The sequence below is a fragment of the Pogoniulus pusillus genome, chromosome 11 (assembly GCF_015220805.1).
Source record: "Pogoniulus pusillus isolate bPogPus1 chromosome 11, bPogPus1.pri, whole genome shotgun sequence".
In the NCBI taxonomy this organism is placed as follows: Eukaryota; Metazoa; Chordata; class Aves; order Piciformes; family Lybiidae; genus Pogoniulus; species Pogoniulus pusillus.
Genome location: NC_087274.1, coordinates 30,860,820 through 30,874,722, shown reverse-complemented (window position 1 = coordinate 30,874,722; position 13,903 = coordinate 30,860,820). Strand labels below are relative to the sequence as shown.

At 49.4% G+C, this 13,903-nt stretch overlaps 1 long non-coding RNA gene across 1 annotated transcript; it reads left to right on the top strand.

The window, feature by feature from the left end:
- The first annotated feature begins 3,415 nt into the window (after positions 1-3,415).
- Positions 3,416-11,954, top strand: LOC135179636 (uncharacterized). The gene is made up of 2 exons (XR_010304062.1): positions 3,416-3,480; positions 11,428-11,954. It is a non-coding gene; the product is annotated as an uncharacterized LOC135179636 (long non-coding RNA).
- The last annotated feature ends 1,949 nt before the right edge of the window (positions 11,955-13,903 follow it).

The following is a 13,903-nucleotide window of genomic DNA, read 5'->3' as shown; positions in this document are numbered from 1 at the left end:
ATATTGGGCACTTCGATTACCAAGACAAAATCTGTGCTGCTCTGAAGTGAAACTGGGATGGTCTTTGTGATGACTTTTGTTGTTTTCTTAGTACTATGCCTACTGTAGAACTGTCACAATGTAGAACCCAAATATTAAGCAGACACATGGAAAATGAATTGTTAGAGTACAGAACAATGCTATGGTTTTGTAGCTGGGCCTATGGCCAGCAGGGCCAGGGAAGTGATTCTCCCCCTCTGCTGTGTTCTGCTAAGACCCCACCTGGAGTACTGCATCCAGCTCTGGAGCCCCCATTACAAGAGGGATGTGGAGATGCTGGAGTGTGTCCAGAGAGGGGCCAGGAGGATGCTCAGAGGCTGCAGCAGCTCTGCTGTGAGCACAGACTGAAAGAGTTGGGGCTGTGCAGGCTGGAGCAGAGGAGGCTCCCAGGGGACCTTCTTGTGGCCTTCCAGCATCTGAAGGGGGCTACAAAAATGCTGGGGAGGGAATTTTCAGGATATCAGGGAGTGCCAGGAGTGGGGGGAATGGAGCAAAGCTGGAGGTGGGGAGAGTCAGGCTGGAGGTGAGGAGGAAGTTGTTGAGCAGGAGAGTGGTGAGAGGCTGGAATGGGTTGCCCAGGGAGGTGGTTGAGGCCCCATGGCTGGAGGTGTTTGAGGCCAGGCTGGCTGAGGCTGTGTGCAGCCTGCTCTAGGGTAGGGTGTCCCTGGGCATGGCAGGGGGGTTGGAACTGGCTGCTTCTTGTGGTCCCTTCCAACCCTGACTGATTCTGTGATTCCAACTACAGGCAAGTACAGAGGCTGTGCTCCATGTCTGTTTATCAGTGCGCCGGGGTCCTCTCGGCCATTTCATCTTTACCTGTCCATAAGATTTCCATGCTGATTTCTGCATTAGGCAATTACTCAAAGGAGCAACTAGTTGGGTACAAGCTACATCAGTTTTTCCTGAGAGGAGCTGATTGAAGAAGTGAGGTTGCTGTGCAGAATTCAGACGAAAACACACACTTGGGGAAGGTCCTGGAAGAGCTGCATCCCACAGCCTCAGCCCACCACGTGCCAGGTGAACCCTGTTCATTGTGCCCAGTCACCTCACATAGGTGTACCAGTCCTTCAGAGTAAAAAGGTCATCAGAAAAAAAGTGGGAGCACTGCTGAAAGATGTTTCTGCAGGGCCTGGATCAACCTGATGAGCTGTGTGGTGGACCAGAAGGCAAGAAACTGTGGCGTCTTGTGAGCTCTGCAGACAATTTGCAGGCTTTACATGTGGAGGCTGTGTGGAAGAAAGAGCATTTAGGTTCTGTAAGTGCAGTGCTCTGCTGCGTTTGAAGAGCTCAGAGCTGCATGATCCCTGGGATAAAAAGTGAAGGAAATCCAGGCTCTTGAAGCTTCTCTGCTTAAGGAACTCTCTGTTGGTGTTTATGGATCTATAAGCAGATAGCTGGTTCTGGGGAACCACAGCACACTTCAGCACTAGGCAGCCCTGGTTTGCAAACACTGACCTAGAGTTTACTGATGCCTGGAAAAGTCTGAGCTTTCTGAATCACTTATTGAGTGTTTTTTTCTATCTTGTCACTTTTTCAATGACAAAACAAGACAGAAAGTACCTTGACATGATAGAAGGCACTGGAAATCATTTTCTTCTGCATGCCATTTATATCTGTAGCAATCAAGCCATAGTCTGTTACCTGTTATTACAGTAGCTGTAACACGAGATCCAGCCAATACTGTATCATCTTGCCCCTAAAATTCCACATTAGGAACATTCTCTGACAAAGTTTAATTTTGGACAGTGAGGATAATAATCTAAAACTGTTATACTCTGCAGCATTATGTGACTGAGTTGGAGGGCAGAAGGGCTCTGCAGCGGGACCTTGACCGCCTGGACAGATGGGCAGAGTCCAAGGGGATGGCATTCAATAGCTCCAAGTGCAGGGTGCTGCACTTTGGCCACAACAACCCCATGCAGAGATACAGGCTGGGGTGGGAGTGGCTGGAGAGCAGCCAGACAGAGAGGGATCTGGGGGTGCTGATTGATACCCACCTGAACATGAGCCAGCAGTGTGCCCAGGTGGCCAAGAGAGCCAGTGGCATCCTGGCCTGCATCAGCAATGGTGTGGCCAGCAGGAGCAGGGAGGTCATTCTGCCCCTGGACTCTGCACTGGTCAGACCACACCTTGAGTGCTGTGTTCAGTTCTGGGCCCCCCAGTTTAGGAGGGACATTGAGATGCTTGAGCGTGTCCAGAGAAGGGCGACGAGGCTGGGGAGAGGCCTTGAGCACAGCCCTACGAGGAGAGGCTGAGGGAGCTGGGATTGGTTAGGCTGGAGAAGAGGAGGCTCAGGGGAGACCTCATTGCTGTCTACAACTACCTGAGAGGTGGTTGTGGCCAGGAGGAGGTTGCTCTCTTCTCTCAGGTGGCCAGCACCAGAAGAAGAGGACACAGTCTCAGGCTGTGCCAGGGGAGATTTAGGCTGGAGGTGAGGAGAAAGTTCTTCCCTGAGAGAGTCATTGGACACTGGAATGGGCTGCCCGGGGAGGTGGTGGAGTCGCCGTCCCTGGGGCAGTTCAAGGCAGGACTGGACGTGGCACTTGGTGCCATGGTCTGGCCTTGAGCTCTGTGGTAAAGGGTTGGACTTGATGATCTGTGAGGTCTCTTCCAACCTTGGTGATACTGTGATACTGTGATACTGTGATTAGTAGAGAATTTACCCTGAGGGTAGATCTGAAATTACTCTGAGCACATAAATAAAATAAATATAATCATAATATCTTAATACCAATTCCAACTTTTTCCTTTTTCCCTACTTTTTTTTTTTTTAAATCATTGCAACCAATGTTTCTTCCCCACCACCACCACCTGTTTGTCTTAACAAATGACAGCATTTAGTTTTTGCTGTCATCTATCTGTCAGGTCATTTAGCTCTTTCCCACCAAGTAACAGATTGCATCAAGTTGCAAAGGGTCCTCAAGGATCAACTTGTCTAACCAACCCTGCATTCAGCAGGGACACCTCCAACTAGAGCAGGCTGCCCCGGGACACATCAAGTGAGAAAGGAGGCTCAGGCGTGACCTCATTGCTGTCTACAAGTACCTGAAGGGAGGTTGTAGCCAGGTGGGGTTGGTCTCTTCTCCCAGACAACCAGCAACAGAATGAGGGGACACAGTCTCAAGTTGTGCCAGGGCAGGTCTAGGCTGGATGTGAGGAGGAAGTTGTTGTCAGAGAGAGTGATTGGCATTGGAATGGGCTGCCCACGGAGGTGGTGGAGTCGCCATCCCTGGAGGTGTTCAAGAGAAGACTGGATGAGGCACTTAGTACCATGGTGTAGTTGACTGGCTAGGGCTGGGTGCTAGGTTGGACTGGCTGAGCTTGGAAGTCTCTTCCAACCTGGTTGATTCTATGATTCGAAGTCTGATCTTGGATGTCTCCAGGTGTGGGGCCTCAACCACATCCCTGAGCAACCTGTTCCTGTGTTGCACCGCTCTTAAGGTGAAGAATTTTGTGCTAATGTCCAGCCTGAATCTCCTCCACTTTCAAACTATTGCTCTTTGTCCTATCCCCACAGGCCCTTCTGAACAGTCCCTCCCCAGCCTTCCTTTACATCCCCTTCAGATACTGAAATGCAGCTCTTCTCCAGGCTGAACACCCCCAGCCTGTCCTCATAGTGGAGGTGCTTCAGCCCCCTGATCATTTCTGTGGCCCTCCTGAGGACCTGCACCAGCAGGTCCATGTCCTTCCTTTGTTGAGAGCTCCAGAGCTGCACACAGCACTGCAGGTGAGGTCTCCCTAGAGCAGAGCAGAGTGACAGAATCCCCTCTCTCCATCTCTGGCCATGCTGCTTTGCATGCAGCCCAGGCTGCCATTGGCCTTCTGGCTCATGTCCAGCTTCTCTTCCACAATCACCCCAAAGGTCCTTGTCTGCAAGGCTGCTCTTAGTTTCATCATCCCCTCATCCTGCGTTGATACCAAGGATTATCCTTGTTGTGGAGGCAGGGAAAAAAACAGAATTATGATATTTTCCTGAAACCCTGCCCCCAAAACTATGTCCAGAAATTAATTTAGTTCAATTAGCAGACTCAGTTAATTGAGAAGATCTTACAAAGGATGCTATAGAGAAATTTGACTATTTGGGCAGTCAGGAGATGGAAAAGGCTAAGCTAATGAACACAGCCTTCCCAGTATAAATCAGGCTGAGCAGAAAGCTTACTCACAGGTGAGCCAGGCTGGCTGAAAGAAAGGGCAGTCCAGATGCTTGTCAGCTCTCTCTCTTTCAAAGGACATCCAAGGCTCCTTAGGCCTGTTGAGCTTGCACAAAGAGTGCTTATGGTGGGAAGCCATCCAAAGCAGGGACGGTCCTGCCCCTCAGGAGCTTGTCCTTTGCAGTGCCAGGGGACTCTGCAGGAGCTACCCAGGCTGGGGAGAACTCTAAGGCAGGCACCCCAAGGTGGGAGGTACCCCAATGTTTATCCCTTTCCTAGACAAAGAGTTGAGTTATCACTTCTTAGACAGGAAGCACACAGCCAATCCCCAGCCCGACTCCAGCGCAGGCATTCGTGCGGAAGGATCCTTTGCTCCCCTTCTTCATGCCTGCAGGGCAGGGAGTGGGGGGGAAGGGTTTTTGCTCCTTTCCTCTCCCATTCAGAACAAGGAGAGAGAGGAATTTTGGGGTACTTGTGACTCCAGGACAGTCCTGACTCAGGTGCAGGATCTTGCACTTCGACTTACTGAAGGTCATGATATTTTCTTCAGCCTGCCCAGGTCCCTCTGCGTGGGGCATGGGCAGGCTTCCTCTCTACCTGTTTGAGCTAGTTAGAACGTTTTGGTGAGAAGAACTAGATTATAGGCTGTGGAAGGAAAACAAGGCTGATGTCTACCTCACTCATAGGCTTGCTGAGATGTATAGGAACAAGAATCAAACCATAGATAAGGCACTCGCTTCTTCTGCTGGGGAGCTGGCTGAGCTGCATCTCTAACCTCATCCCTCTCTGCCATTTCTTTGACTAATCCACTTTGCTTCCTAACCCCCTGGCCAAACCTCCATCCTTTCTTGGGACTGAGGTAAGGTTGAGTGGGATAGAGGGAAGGTGAAGGGGTGGTTGGGAGCCCCTCCTGGGGACTCAGGTTTCTGGGAGGGCTGTTGTGTTTCTGTATTACCTTTTTCCTTGTCTATTTCTGTCTATAACTGTATATACTGTAACTATCTGCTTGTATATTGTGCTGAGCTGTAAATGTAAGCTCCATTCAATTTCCAGAGCTGGCTGAGTCTAGTCTGGGTGATTTCTAAAGGAGGGGATGGGGATGGGGTGGGGAACACCCAGAGCATCACACTTCTGTTCTGTTTCCCTAGCATCCAAACGGTGTGCAATGTCAGATTCCTCAGGAACACCTAATATTTGGCATGTTTTCAGTCTTGATGGGTCTACTTCCTGAGGTGTTGCAGCACCTTTTTCTCTTTACACCTAGCTCCTGTGTGGCATCCTGGCCTGCATCAGGAATGGTGTGGTCAGCAGGAGCAGGGAGGTCATTCTGCCCCTGTACTCTGCACTGCTTAGACCACACCTTGAGTGCTGTGTTCAGTTCTGGGCCCCCCAGTTTAGGAGGGACATTGAGATGCTTGAGCGTGTCCAGAGAAGGGCGACGAGGCTGGGGAGAGGCCTTGAGCACAGCCCTACGAGGAGAGGCTGAGGGAGCTGGGATTGGTTAGCCTGGAGAAGAGGAGGCTCAGGGGAGACCTCATTGCTGTCTACAGCTACCTGAGGGGTGGTTGTGGCCAGGAGGAGGTTGCTCTCTTCTCTCAGGTGGCCAACACCAGAAGAAGAGGACACAGCCTCAGGCTGTGCCAGGGGAGATTTAGGCTCTGTGATACTGTGAAAATAACCACAGCAGGATTTATCCCCCTGCTCCAGCATGAAGTCTCAGCTTTGTGACCACAGACACAAAATAAACCTCAGCCCCCTCCACACCTTTTGCTCTTCTTCTGTAGGACTTTCTTATCCTCGAAGGGATGTTACTGCTAAAACCAGTCTGGATTGTTCGCTTCAAGAACATGAATTCTTTGGAGTTCTTATTTCCTCTGTTGTTATCTTGCCTCCTTATGTCTAAACAGATTTTGTTTCTTTCACCACCTGATTCTGAAGCCCTGCTCTTATTTGGGCAATGTTTATGCTTTATTGGAGAAGGAAATTGCTGAGAAGAGAAAGCCATGACTAGAGGGGTTTGTAATGGAAAGGATCAGTTAACCAGTATCTAAGTGAGGAGGATCTGTATCTCTTAGGCAACTCAGGCAGACTTTGAAAGCTGCAGGTGGAACTTGGAATGCTTTAAGCTTCTTTTAAGCTCAGTTATTTTTAAAGCCAAGCTAGCTAATAGGTTGTTTCTCTAAAGCAGAGTTAGCTGCTTGTGCTGAGGGGAGAGTGCAGCTCCAAACAGTATCTCAGTACCTTGTATTAATAAGATGTTACCTTTCAGAGTAGAGTGCAGAGGTTGACTTAAATCATCCAGCATCCTTGAGCACACATGAGTAGCTACTTCAGAGACCTGTGTTTGGGTTTAGATGTGTGATTCTGGGCACCTTTGCTTGAGCACTTGGCTTGCAATCGCTTCCTGCTTCTCCTCTGCAGCGAGACGTTTCTGTGCCAGCTATTAGCATGTGCAGCACAGTGAGCACCAGCAAAGCCTTCACACCCTGCAGGTCGTTTCAATTGGATGTTGTATAAAGAGTCAGATGCAAGGTGGGTTCTGACACAAAGAGCCTCTTGCCTGCCATTCCCTTTGCCACTTCTTTTGGCTGTTTTCTCTGGGTCAGAAGAACATGCCAATCAGAGCATCCAGGGACTTAGCCTCACTTGTACTTCTGAAGTAACTTGAAGGCAAGCAGCAGATGCAGTTTGTCCTAGCAAAAACACCAAGCCACAGGGGGGGATGTCTGTTGACTTGTTAGAGAAGATGCTGGAAGGTGTCCAGAGAAGGGCAATGAAGCTGGAAACACAAACCCTCTGAGGAGAGGCTGAGGGAGCTGGGGGTGTGCAGCCTGCAGAAGAGTAGGCTCAGGGCAGACCTCATTGCTGTTTACAGCTACCTGAAGGGAGGCTGCAGCCAGGTGGGATTGGTCTCTTCTCCCAGGCAAGCAGCAACAGAAGAAGGGGACACAGTCTCAAGTTGTGCCAGGGGAGGTCTAGGCTGGATGTTGTTAGGAAGTTGTTGGCAGAGAGAGTGATTGGCATTGGAATGGGCTGCCCAGGGAGGTGGTGGAGTGGCCGTGCCTGGAGGTGTTGAAGCCAAGCCTGGCTGAGGCATTTAGTGCCATGGTCTGGCTAGGGCTGGGTGCTAGGTTGGACTAGATGATGTTGGAGTTCTTGTTGGAGTTCTCTTCCAACCTGGTTGATTCTATGATTCTATGAGGCATCAGCCTTGACTTCTTTCAGAAAGCTGACTTGAAACCTTCCAAAGAAATGCAGAGAAGACCTCTGCTCTGTGCTATTTTGGGGCAAATGGTGACTAGATTAATGACAGCAGACTGCTGGAAGGTCTTTTCCTGAGAGGTTTCCTTCTCAAACCAGAGGAATGGATTTTAATGTTGAAATGCCATTTGGAACTTCAGCTTCCATTAGAGAGGCAGGGATGTGTGTTTGGTGGTGTCATCTCTCAGCCTTGCAAGCAGTGGTGGATTTATGGCACCTCCATATTTTGAAGGGGTGGTGAAGAAAGAACACTTTGGAAGTCTTGCATATATTCAGGGAGTCTGCTATAAACTTTGGGATATTTGGATCAAATGCCATAAAATCTCTCACATTTAGGAACTGAATCGTGTTCTGTCTGGATTGGGGGGGGGGAAGCAGCTAGGGAAAAGATTGAGACATGGAAAAGTAGAGCTTCTCAGCTCTGCCTCCTTGACTTCTTTACAGCTGCCTCAGTTTCTCACCATCTCAGTTCTCGTAATTGTGCATCTATCAGGATTACTTTTTCTTTTTAATCATCCCTTAAAGATGCAGAAGCTCTCCTACAAAAACCTTAATCAGATAAGCAGCTTTTAAGTGGAGAGCTCTGCTTTTCATGTTGGCCACCACCTTCTAGCTGTTTCCCATCTGTTGTTTGCAAACACTTTGTGGCTTGTGCTGCTGATGTTGTTAGCTCCTTGGAAAACAAGTTCTATTTTTTTGGTGTGTGTGTGTGTGTGTTTGCACAAGGCATCAAAACAGCAGGAAATCTGTCCAGGGCTTTGAAGCCTACACGGTGCCACAACAAAGGAGATTTTCTTCCTAGGGATCTCAATTAGTGAAACTGATCAGAGAGAAGTCATTGTCTGGCAAACTGTTAGCCAGTGCAGTTCAGGCAGTGTGTACCTTCAGGTGGTTTTGTCTGCCAAAGGGAACAAGCCATGTCAGAGGTAGACCGAAGAAGGGAGCTGGGCTGAGCATGTAAGAGCCAAGTGCCAGGTCCTGCCCTGAGGTCACATAATCAGAGAAACATTCCAGTTGGAAAAGCCCCTCAGGATCAAGTCAATCCTGGGCCCAGTCCTGTTCAATATCTTTATTGATGATCTGGATGAGGGGATTGAGTCCAGCATCAGTAAGTTTGCAGATGACACCAAGCTAGGAGCAGGTGTGGAGCTGTTGGAGGGTAGGAGAGCCCTGCAGAGGGACCTGGCCAGGCTGGATGGGTGGGCAGAGGCCAATGGGATGAGACTGAACAAGGCCAAGTGCAGGGTTCTGCACTTTGGCCACAACAAGCCCAAGCAGCACTACAGGCTGGGGACAGAGTGGCTGAGAGCAGCCAGACAGAGAGGGAGCTGAGGGTACTGATAGAGAGTAGGCTGAAGATGAGGCAGCAGTGTGCCCAGGTGGGCAGCAGAGCCAATGGCATCCTGGGCTGGCTCAGGAGCAGTGTGGGCAGCAGGACAAGGGAGGTTCTTCTGCCCCTGGACTCTGCACTGCTCAGGCCACCCCTTGAGTGCTGTGTCCAGTTCTGGGCCCCTCAATTCAAGAGAGATGTTGAGGTGCTGGAAGGTGTTGAGAGAAGGGCAGCAAGGCTGGGGAGGGGCCTGGAGCACAGCCCTGTGAGGAGAGGCTGAGGGAGCTGGGGGTGTGCAGCCTGCAGCAGAGGAGGCTCAGGGCAGAGCTCATTGCTGTCTGCAACTACCTGAAGGGAGGCTGTAGCCAGGTGGGGTTGGGCTCTTCTCCTTAGTAACAAGCGACAGGATAAGAGGAACTGGCCTGAAGTTGTACCAGGGAGGATTGGGTTGGACATTGGAAGATACTCCTTGACTGGAAGGGTTCCCATAACTGGGACAGGCTCCCCGAGGGGGTGGATGAATTCCCATCCTTGGAGGTGTTGAAAAGAGGCAGAGGTGTGGTGCTGAGGGACATGGTTTAGCAGGAGGAGCAATGAGGCAGAACTTGCACAGATCAGGATCTGCAACATGCATTTTTGCTTCGTGCCTGTGCAGAACAAAGTGGAGTTGTCTTCTGGAACTTCTCTGTTCCTAGAATTCCATTCTTCTCAGGGAAAGGGATTAATAGCCAAATCCTAATAGCTGTCACAGAGTAAGAGTTGCTCTCTTCACCATTTTCAGTCTGAGGAACAGGCAACTGAGAAGAGTTTTCTGTGCAGCCATGGCTCCAAGTGCAGTTCATTAAGGATTCCTCTGTTGAAGGCAACAGCCAATGGATTTGCTTCGCTTCAGGGGAATTACTGTCCTCAGCCTTCTGCTTTTTCCATCATTGCATCCTGCCGTGCTTTCTGTACCTGTGAGGTGGCATGGAAAGCTGCCTGCCACTTGCTCATCCACAGGGAAATGGCTGCATTCTCCCACTGAACCACAGGGCTTTTCCTGCAGGGTTATTTGTCATCCATTCTTAGGCCTTTGAATGCAAAGTTCTGCAAGTAGTCAGGAAGTATCTGTATCTGACACTGCCTCTTGGCAGTCTAGAGGTAGCTGTACAACTTTGGGCTTCCAAAAGGGAAACTCACTCTTCCTTCCTGCCTGCCTTCCTTCCTTCCTTCCTTCCTTCCTTCCTTCCTTCCTTCCTTCCTTCCTGCCTTCCTTCCTGCCTTCCTTCCTTCCTTTCTGCCTGCCTCCCTTCCTTTCTGCCTGCCTCACTTCCTTTCTGCCTGCCTCCCTTCCTTTCTGCCTCCCTTCCTTTCTGCCTCCCTTCCTTTCTGCCTCCCTTCCTTTCTGCCTCCCTTCCTTTCTGCCTCCCTTCCTTTCTGCCTGCCTCCCTTCCTTTCTGCCTGCCTCCCTTCCTTTCTGCCTGCCTCCCTTCCTTTCTGCCTGCCTCCCTTCCTTTCTGCCTGCCTCCCTTCCTTTCTGCCTGCCTCCCTTCCTTTCTGCCTGCCTCCCTTCCTTTCTGCCTGCCTCCCTTCCTTTCTGCCTGCCTCCCTTCCTTTCTGCCTGCCTTCCTTCCTTTCTGCCTGCCTTCCTTTCTGCCTGCCTTCCTTTCTGCCTGCCTTCCTTCCTTCCTTTCTACCTTCATTTCTTCCTTCTGGTTATACTCTGTTAAAGAGTCTCTCTGCTTCCTTAAGGGATAAACCAGATACTTGTGATATGTTACTTGGTAACCATTATTTACCAGGAGAAATGCAATCACTTGCAGAATCACAGAGTAGTGGGGGCTGGAAGACACCTCTGGACATCTTTGAATCCAACCCTCCTGCCAAGGCAGATTCACTTAAAGAAGGTCACACAGGAACATGTCCAGGCAGGTTTTGAGTGTCTCCAGAGATGGAGATTCTACCACCTTTTTGGGCAGCCTGTTCCAGTGCTCCATTGCCCTTAAAGAAGCTCCTCCTCCTGTTTAGATGAAACTTCTTAGGGTCAAGTTTGTGCCCATTGTCCCTTGTCCTGTCACAGGGCACCACTGGAAAAGGCCTGGTCCCATCATCCTGGCATAGAATCATAGAATCAACCAGGTTGGAAGAGACCTCCATGATCATCCAGTCCAACCTATCCCCCAGCCCTAACCAATCAACTAGACCATGGCACTAAGTGCCTCATGCATCTACCCTTTATGTATTGATCAGCACTGATGAGACCTCTCTCAGTCTTCTCTTTTCCAGAGTAAAAAGCCCCAATTCTCTCAGCCTTTGCTCATCAGAGAGACGTTCCAGTCCTCTCATTATCTCTGTAGCCCTTTGCTGTACCCTATCCAGAATATCCATGCCCTTCTTCAACTGAGGAGCCAAGAACTGGACCCTGTACTCCAGATGAGGCCTCACCAGGGCAGAGTAGAGGAGGAGGAGAACTTCCCTTCCCCTGCTTGCCACATTCCCAGTGCACCTCAGGGTACCACTTATACGCACTCTGTACCTTGTGAGTGCAAGACAGTGGTGAGATAGAATCAAGATTCACTTTAGGCACAATAATGTTAACAGAGACTATCTCCCACATCTTGAAGTGTGTCAGATCTCTAATTCCTGTTTCTTTTTCTCTGTCAACAGGAGCCCAAGCTGAAGCAGCTCTCCAATGAACACCTGTGAAAGTGCACACAAGTCATTTGACTGAAACGTGGCCTGGAGAAGGTTAAGGAAGTTGTGAGTGGTCTGCCTTGCAAAGCAAAAAGGCTACAGGTGGTTCTGGTCTTTTCCTTCAGGCCTTGATGAATCAAGAGCATAACAGAAAGTTGATTTTTTTCCTGAAGGAGCAGCAGCAGTAAGTAGAAAAGGAGGCAGCAGAGGAGTAAAAGTAAATAATGAAAAGCTGCTGACAAGAGTTACTACTGGCAGTGACCACTCTGTTGGAAGCTGAAAATCTGTGCTTTAATAGACCTTTTGACCTAATTGTACAAAGTCTTTCATGTTAATTAACTCTTTTTTCAGAAAGGTCAAACCTCCTTTACTGCTGAAGATCATGTACTTCAACCAAGAAATCTTTTATCATGTCCAGCAACACCACAGCAACATAAAACTCAGGGGCTTTGATTGTGAACAAATGAATAAATCCTTAACAGGAAGCTTGGAGTATTTCACAGCCTGGTCCTCACTTTTCATTCACAGCTCAAGGGCAATATACAGAACTCCTTCTTGTGCTTATCTCAGTCATGACCACTATGAATAAAGTGGTACCTACAAGAAGGATGGGAAGGGGCTTTCTGCAAGGGCTTGTAGTAATGGGACAAGGGGCAATGGGTTGAAGTTTGAGGAGGGCAGATGTAGGCTGGAGCTTAGGAACAAATTCTTGACATTGAGGGTGGGGAGACACTGGCACAGGTTCACAGGCTCACAGGATGTTAGGGGTTGGAAGGGACCCAAGGAGATCATTGAGTCCAACCATATAGCCTGTCAGGAAGGTTAACAATGGGTAGTAATCTGCAGGCTGTACCAGAGAGGGAAGCCTTCTTATCACATCCTTGACCTGGGCACTTGGTAGACAGCAGACCTCCCTTTGGAGTGGGTCAGGCCTGCATATTAGGCCTTCTGCTCCCTTCAAAAGGGAGTCTCCTATGACAATAACTCTTCTCTTTTTTTTAATGCAAGGTGTTTGTATGGTGAGCTTAGGCTTCCTTAATTTTGTGTTCATAGAGTCAACCAGGCTGGAAGAGACCTCCAAGCTCATCCAGTCCAACCTAGCATCCAGCCCTGTCCAATCAACCAGACCATGGCACTAAGTGCCTCATCCAGGCTTTGCTTCAACACCTCCAGGGACGAAGACTCCTCCACCTCCCTGCGCAGCTCATTCCAACACCAATCACTCTGTCTGTGAAGAACTTCCTCCTGACATCCAGCCTATACTTCCCCTGGCACAGCTTGTGGATGCCTCCTCCCTGGAGGCATTCAAGGGCAGGTTGGATAAGACCTTGAGCAACCTGGGCTAGTGGTTGCAGGGGGATGGGGACTGGATGATCTTTAAGGGCCCTTCAACCCTAAACCATTCTATGAATGGCACAGGCTTATGAAGTCTGGAGAAGAGGAGGATTTGAGGGGACCTTCTAGTGGCCTTCCACTATCTGAAGGGGGCCTACAAGAAGGCTGGAGAGGGACAAGGTCTTGTAATGACAGGACAAAGGGCAGAGGAGAGATTCAAACTAGATGTTAAGAGAAAGTTCTTTGCAGTGAGGGTGGTGAGACAGTGGCATGGGTTGCCCAGGGAGGTTGTGGCTGATCCCTCCCTGGAGGTGTTTAAGGCCAGGTTGGATGAGACCAATTTTATGGATTCTATTCTCCACTACCTCCCTGGAGGTGTTCAAGGCCAGATTGGATGAGGCCTTGAACAACCTGTTCTAGTGGGAGGTGTCCCTGCTTGTGGCAGGGTGTTGGAGCTGGCTGATCCTTGAGGTCTCTTCCACCCTAAACCACTCTATGGAAGAAGAAAACAAGGAATTCATTTGCATTACTGAGCCTGCTCAGAAGCAATGAAGGAACATCTTGGCCAACTGTCAGGATCTCAGGGCTCTCAGTACTATGTTGTGAGGAGGAACAAGCTGCCCCTAGCCTGGCTTGGAAATTTCTCTGCCAGACTTCTAGGATCTGTTCCATTTCATGGTTTCTTCCTGCAAGCTACTTTGTGAAACCAGAGTCATATCCCTAACAGAAAGTTGGCAGATTCTCTGCAGACAGGTTGCTAGGACAGTTCCTACTAATATTTGTAATTTAGCTTTGCTTTGTATTCTAAGTATGTCAGGATGGAGCCATTTCTGTCAAAACTGAATTAGTTTTTTCCTTTCAGGAATGTTTTCCAGGTGGGCTTTTTTTCCCCACCCTCTGTTCTTCAGTATTCATCAAAGCCAAGATGAAGGCTGAGGTCAAGGGCTCTAACTTGCATCTGCATCATCTTAAAGCTTTAGCTTTAAAAATGGGTAAATGAGCATTGTTAGCTTGATTGGCTTTGTGTACTGCTCTGTATAACAAGTGGCTGAAAAGCAAATGACACTTAGTATTGGCTAAACCTCTGCAGGGATCATGATTAGCTGTTCAGTCT